The sequence below is a fragment of the Anomalospiza imberbis genome, chromosome 3, assembly GCF_031753505.1.
Source record: "Anomalospiza imberbis isolate Cuckoo-Finch-1a 21T00152 chromosome 3, ASM3175350v1, whole genome shotgun sequence".
Lineage (NCBI taxonomy): Eukaryota > Metazoa > Chordata > Aves > Passeriformes > Viduidae > Anomalospiza > Anomalospiza imberbis.
The window spans coordinates 89,630,831-89,638,386 of NC_089683.1; positions in this window are offsets into that span (position 1 = coordinate 89,630,831).

A 7,556-nucleotide genomic window follows, 5' to 3' on the forward strand; every position below is an offset into this window, starting at 1 on the left:
GGTTAACTCAACTTACATTTATCTCTTCCCTGTGCCTCTATGAAATGGCCTTGTCCTTGTGGGGCTGCTGTCAGTGGAAGCTTTGTAACCCAAAAAGTGGGAATGGGCCCTTAGTGTGCATATGGGGAAAGAACAGAATTTATCTGTTTTGGTGCTTTTAATTCAATACAATACTGTCTTTTTTACATATTCATTTTTTTTAATAAACACTGACTGTTTATTAGAAAAACAGGGACACCTGGAAAGTTACTTCACTAAATGTAAAGGTTTCATGTTTCCTATTAAGTTAAAAATTACGTGGTCAGGATTTTACAATTTGTGGTTTCTTTTTTAGATTGTTTTGGTTATACGCAAATGCGCTGTGCAAAATACAAAGGCAATAATCTTTCTAAAACTGCTGACGACCAGGCCATTAAGTAAGGTGGCTGGTCACATTTCATAAACTAAAGAACATTGTTGGAAGAGGAATAACTTTTAAAAGTTAAGAGGTGACTTTTGTAAATTCTCACACTGATGACGAGTGTAGGATGATTGCACAATTAATTCTTTGTGGCACGCACAGAAATCTACAGCCATAACTGTGGTCATGTAGAATCTCAGTCATTCTGATGCAGGGTGCTAGGGAAACAAAACTTTTAAATTCTCCTTTTTATAAAAATACATGTATAAAGGTTCAGCTCAGAGAGCCAAGGTGGCACCTAATAAAGGTGAGGCAAAGAGGAGATGACAAATAATGGAAAATTGTAATATATACTATAATAAAACCTTAGATTTTACTGTTTATTATCCTTAGTGAAGTAGAAGTCCATACCTCTGTGCTGCACATTTCATTAGTGTGCGCTGTAACGCCTAGATGAATTTGAGCACAAACCCTGCTGACCTTACGAACACAAGCAGCCCCACTGGCCCAGGATTGCATTTCACACAACCACAGCCCATTCCTGCAGCACTCATGTTCCAGAAGATAAAGGTTATTTTATAGAACATGCTGTTTGACATCCAAGACTGCTACCCATATATACATATGTAACTACTTGTCAACTTGCAAATCAAAGGTATGCTTCTGATATATATATATATATATATTTAAAAGATAATTTATTTGTGTGAACCAGAACTTCTTTTAAATATATACAGAACAAATATAAAACAGGAATAAGAACTTTTATCTTTATATTTATTTATAGACACACATACATTTTTGTGTATTTATAAATATATGTATTCATACATAGATATATACATTTAAAAAGTTCTCGTTCCTACAAATAGATTTAATAATTTCAGTGGAAACAGTCACAAGTAGTCAACAGGATCTGATCCAAAATGCCATTCAGGTGTCATCTCTGAGAACTTATGGAATAGCATCATCTCCCACCACCAAGTAAGAACACAAAGCTGTAATGTCCACACAGCAGTATATAGTCTGTTTAAAACTGCAGCTTCATAAAGACATCCAGAATGCAATCAACCCCAAAGAAACTGTTACCAAAGACCACAAAAAAACCCCAAAAAAAAAAACAAAACAACAACACAGGAACTTTAGACAGGACCTCAAGCCAGAATTACTAAAATCTGAAGGAAAGGGGAAAAAATTCTTATGGAAAAGAGGAAAAAGGGAACAGAAAGGAAAATCACCATTAGTCTGTATTTCAGTGCTATGTTATTCTTCACATTTTACACGGCTGGGATTTTCCAACTCCTAAAAGAGCTTCTCTCCAGTAAAGTTGCACCCTGTCTCCACAGAGTACAGCGAGACATTAGGGGTCTAAGGGAAGCATCAATAGCCTAAACCCCGTATCCTAAAAACATACACATTTCCCATAAAGGCTGCACACATCACTGCTGCATCCAAAGAGGTTTATGCTTCCAACAGCTCATTTCAGCTTTGAAAAAGTTCAGATTCAAGTCTTCTTAAAAACTTTGCCAGAGAAATTTCCACATGGTTACACCTCCTAGAGTTTGATCCCCTCATGTGCTTTCCTAAAACTGCTTGTCAGCCTTGAGGATGCCACACTAATCTTCTATGTATCATTCCAGTTTTAGTCTATATGCCACTGAAGAAAAGGCCTTCCTTAATCCTAGCACCTGTGGTTTTAATCACCACAGGAAATCCTGTTTCCACTTAAGTTGGTAAGACTTAAATATCAGCAGAGGCAAATGATCAGATTCACCACCTAAAAATAAAAATAATTAAAATAAGACAGAGAAATATAAGCTCAGTGGTTTATAAACCAGAGGGCCTTGACATCTACTTATAGCAATAATGACAAAGTAAAGACAGTAGGGTAAAAGTCATCCCTTTAATCTCAAGGTTTGAACTCGTGACCTGCATCTCCTTCTCAGAATTACAGCTGTTGCCTTCTATTTCTAAACTGCATGGTGATGATTTGGGTTATACCTCATTAAGTAACACACAAATGATATCTGTAAATATTTGATTCCTAACAGAGCATCCACTGGAGTTTATTCAACAAATTAAAACCAAGTAACTCAAGTTAGAATCTGCACCCAGATTGCACTGTTGTTTCGTGATAGCAAGATTAATTGGCAGCAACTTCAAAAATGGGCCAGCCAGTAATGCCGTATTTAAGACATATTATGCAGCTAAAAAAAAAAATAGCTCTGAGTCTGGCATCCTGACTTCTTCCCAAGCTGCCTATGCAGTCTGCACAGATGAAAAGCTCTAATAAGCTAACACAGCTTCAGGAAGGTTTTTTTCCTAATGGTTTTTAAGCAACACATGTTCAAGAACATCCTAGACAGCTTACAGAAAGCAATGCATTGTTTCTTATTACTTCATGAAACAAACCAAACCCACAACCAAACCAGACCTCATGCAGTATCAAGCTTTTGTGCTGCACTCATCAGATTAGTGCAGAGGTCTTTGCCTCTCTGCCTTACTCATTTCTGAACCCATTTTCTATGCCTGGCTACTGAAATCAATGAATGCAGTATTCCTGAATGGCTGATCAAACTACATTCTCCCAGACAGATGGTTTGAGCTTGGTGACTCCATCTAGAATTAGAACAGAAAGATCTATTTCTGTATTAGTACTTTTGATCCATATATAGATTATTTTAGAGCTGGATCTTGAACAGGCCACCTCTGTGGAGTGGCAAAGATGTTCAATCTTTTCTTCTCTTGAATCAATGATCTTTTAGATGGGATTGCAATTAAAGTAACCTACTGCCCTGGTTTCAGCTGGGCTCTATGGACCAGTCTCTAAACTTCCCCATCATGGATAAAGACTGACAGCTGAAATCCTCCTCTCACAAATTCCAGTGTCATTTGGACATCCACCTTATCAACAATTAAATCAAGAGTGTAAAAATGCCTACTAATTGGCTGCAAATGTGCATCAGACCCAGTAGTGTCTCACACAAAAGACCTGAGTCCACAAGCTCATCACTGAAGTCCTATGAAATTAAAAGCAATTAATTCACCATGAGACAAGACAGTCCAGCAATGTGCTTCAGCAGCAACTGAAGTGAGTAAGAATTGTGTCTGGGAGGCACAATACTGACATAGAAAGACATATATTTCACTTCTTACTTGAATTATCTTCTTCACATAAGATGTGTTCCACTTCTTTAATTCTAGGCAATGAAAAAAAAATGTAATAAAATAACAGTCCAGCAGTTAAAAAAAAAAGGCAAAACATAGCAGATGGAGAGAACAGCAGTGGCACTGGCAATCCTGGTTTGACCTGCTGGTTGCAGTGCTACAACATCAGAAAGATGTTCAGCATCTTGCAAGGGTTGACTGATCCCTTTCTAACACAATCCACAACAAAGAGTATCAATGTATCATCCTCCCAATTTGATCAATGTTCACACTGGAAGTATATTTATACTTGGGTCTAATATATTGTTTTGGCTGAGTAATGCATCCTTAAATTGAGGATCTTGTCTGGAGGTTCTGAAAAATCTTCCTGGTTTGACCTGCTGGTTGCAGTGCTACAACATCAGAAAGATGTTCAGCATCTTGCAAGGGTTGACTGATCCCTTTCTAACACAATCCACAACAAAGAGTATCAATGTATCATCCTCCCAATTTGATCAATGTTCACACTGGAAGTATATTTATACTTGGGTCTAATATATTGTTTTGGCTGAGTAATGCATCCTTAAATTGAGGATCTTGTCTGGAGGTTCTGAAAAATCTTCAGTCTTTTTCTGTTAGTCATGAAGAGGCACTTCAGAATTTTATGAAGTCTTTTCTTAATTAAAGAGTATTTCTTTCATAAGGATGTCCCAAATTTCAGCAGGTACTGTTAAATACCTTACTCCTCTAAAAATCCACCATATACAAAACTGCACAGGTAACTGTTGTTACCTTTTGTACAAAAGGTACACACTATTGCAACAATATTGCAGTACTGTGCAATGTGAACCTCTCTGGAACCTCCTGGGGTTATAAGTGAGGATGCAGAGTAGCCTGTGGTGCAAAGACTGGCAATGTGTGTTTGATTGACCTTCTCCTCCAAGCAGCCTTGCGAGGTGTGACTGGGAAGGTGCTATGGGCAGGTATGGCAAAGGCTCAATTACCAACAGCTCAGGGGCCCAGCTCTCCAGTGACAGTTTTCATTCAGCTGCCTGACCTCAGGCACCCTTCCTGAAATGGACACAGGCCAGCTCTTGTCTCTGGACACAGGGTACCCTAAGTTAAAGGCTGCTTCACTGCCCACACAACTTGCAATTTATGGATCGCTTAAAAACCAAAGGAAATCCTCTTGCTATAAACTGTACTCAACCTGAAAGTCAATGCAAAATCCACATAATCAGGAAAGCCTGTCACTATCTTGTTGCTTGAATCAAGCAACATTTTTAAGCTTTTCTGTTCTGAACAAGATGAGAATGTCCTCCTTGATCAGGATAGAAAAGCAAAGTTCAAAGCAAGAGAGTGATTGAACAGCCATGGGCCTTAAGTCACAGTCTCCACAATTATATTCCTAATGCACTTTATAATGGGCTCATAAGCGGCTAGTTGAATCTTTAAGTACTTCAGATTTTAACATTATGGCAAACAAACCCGTTACCTTCTACTTATGATCACATACGCCTACAACACATTGACCTTAAGAACTATTAACATAACATCAGCAGGTTTGATATTTAACCATTTCTTAATTATGGCATGAAGTTTCCAATAAGAAATGTAACCAACCTAACCATTCTTGTAAGTGAACTGTTTCTATTAATTATTCAGCTACTTCTGAGAACACTATGTCTGTAAGAAATCCTAGTGGTATGAAAACCTCAATGCAAGTCTGATCCTGGTTAGCAGTTCACAATTAACATCACCACATTTACTGAAAACAGTGACGAAACACAAGGAAAATGTTGGAAAATTATGCTCCAAAAGTTCATGCACTGGCATGAGAGAATGGGCTATTGAACCAACTGTAGCATTGTGAAGAAATAATGCTTTTTATGAGTATTGCTAAAGTAACCTTCCGAAGTGCCTCTTGGAAACTGCTTGTGCTCATGAGTTCACATCCAAAAGCTTGATGAAAGTACCCCAATTAATTTAACAATTTTGTATCCAACAGGTTAAACACATGGATTTAAGCAAAAATAAGTAATTTCAAGGGACGAAGCGTTACACAAATACCAGGACCTTTCGTGTTGAAGGTACTCAGTTTGACTGGAGTTTCATTTTTAACATGTCCCTTAAGACAGAAAAGCAATTGAAAAGATGCATTTGAAAATAAATGCTTTGTCTAAGAAGGATCAGCCATTGCTAAAAGTCTGAAGAATGGTTAAGAAAAAGCCCTTATCTGCTAGATCACTTACAGAGGTGAAATGTTGAAGGTTCACATACTGCAAGGGGTTAGAAGCCCCTGCTTTAGAACAACAATAAATGAAATATACAGTCTTCCACCATCTGTTAATCAAGAACTTCTTCAGTCTCCAGTGTCTGAGGTCTTAGACTCCCGAGTTTAACATCTTATTTAGTACAAGGACCCAATCTGTGTAACATGATCCTGAGCTTCCACTACCTCAAGCCTTCTCCTGGCCCTCTCACTCCTTACCTCAGCAAGTCTTGAAGAAATCATTGAGCAATTTGCAGGGATTGGAAGTGAACAACACTGATGACTGCTCTGTGTGTATATTAACTGTGCCAGGACTCATTTCATAAGAATGAGAAGCTTGTCATTTTCAGTTGTGCAGAGTGTTTTGTGCCAGATGACTTCTGCCTTCCTCCCTGGAGACAGCTACTGAGCCAGCTCTGAACAGATGCAGCTCTACAGACCACCTTCTTCTGGAAGCATCAGATAGTCAAAAAACTTTTATGACCTCCAAACAATTAATTTATCTCTTTAAAACAAATCAGACAAAAAAGCCCTATCTTCACTAGGAAGCAGCTTCCAGCTCTTTTGTTCTGCTCAGCTTGTGAACCCAGGAGAATCTGTCTCACAACTGCAGATGTGGGAGCTCTTCCCTCCAGGTTTCAGCAGAGAAGATGCTGTGGTATAGTGGCATCAGGCACAACAAGGATATTCCATCCCCACTCCCAAAGTGTTTCCCTACTAGGAGGCTGAAGAAAAGCAGGGTCAAGACAGTTATTTTTTTCCATAGGCCAACTCATGCTTTCCTTGCTGAAAAAAGATAGCACAATTAATGTGAAGAGAAATTAGACCAGGGGACAAGAGACATGGGGAAGAGCTGACCCTGTGCCTTCTCTTATTAAACAAAACTCCTGCTTTGCGTGCAATCCATAGAATATTAAACTTTACATACTCTGGAGTTGGCTTGAAGCCTAACAAAACTGGAACCACCCCATCCTTATTGGCTTTATATAGATAGGTACAGAAATATACAAAGTTGAGATGATTCATGCTCTCTGGAATGAAGGGCAGCAGCACAGCTTTGCTTGAGCAGAGATATTCATGGGAGCAGGAAAAACAGAGCAAGCACTCTGCTGGGAAAAGCTGCTGAAGGTTGTTCTTGGTAGCTGTTGAAGAGGAAGAACATTACTGAAAAAGGGGGTGGGGCAGCCCAGAGAAGAGACTAGAAGATGCCTGGGCCAAAGAAGATCTTTTGAACTTCTAGTCAACAAAAACAGAACTTGTGAAATAAAGCAGCCTAAAATCAAAATATGTAGTTAGCAATTTTAGCAACTCTCAGAGCTTCTTGGCATATAGCATAAAAAAGGACAAGGCAAAGACAAGGTATAGTATGAAATTTAAATAACTACTCAATATACATAAAAATATAAGTACTATGCTTTTTAAAAGGCAAGAAATACTCTCCCCATATAGGCTATGCACTCTAAATGAAATGGAAGCTCAAAATACCTTTAGCAATATTGACAGATTCCACATTTTTCTTAAGCACACGAGACACTTCAGTGCTTCATTCAAAATATTACTCCAAAAATGCACAAATAAACACCCAAGTATTCTAAAATATTTGGAAAGCATTCTGAAATTTTTAATAATCACCTCATGATGTCACAGTTCCTAAGGAAAACCGAAGATCATTTTCCAGATGATTATGGAAAGAAACTACCGATATGAAACTAGAGAACAACTGTAGATTTAAGGGTG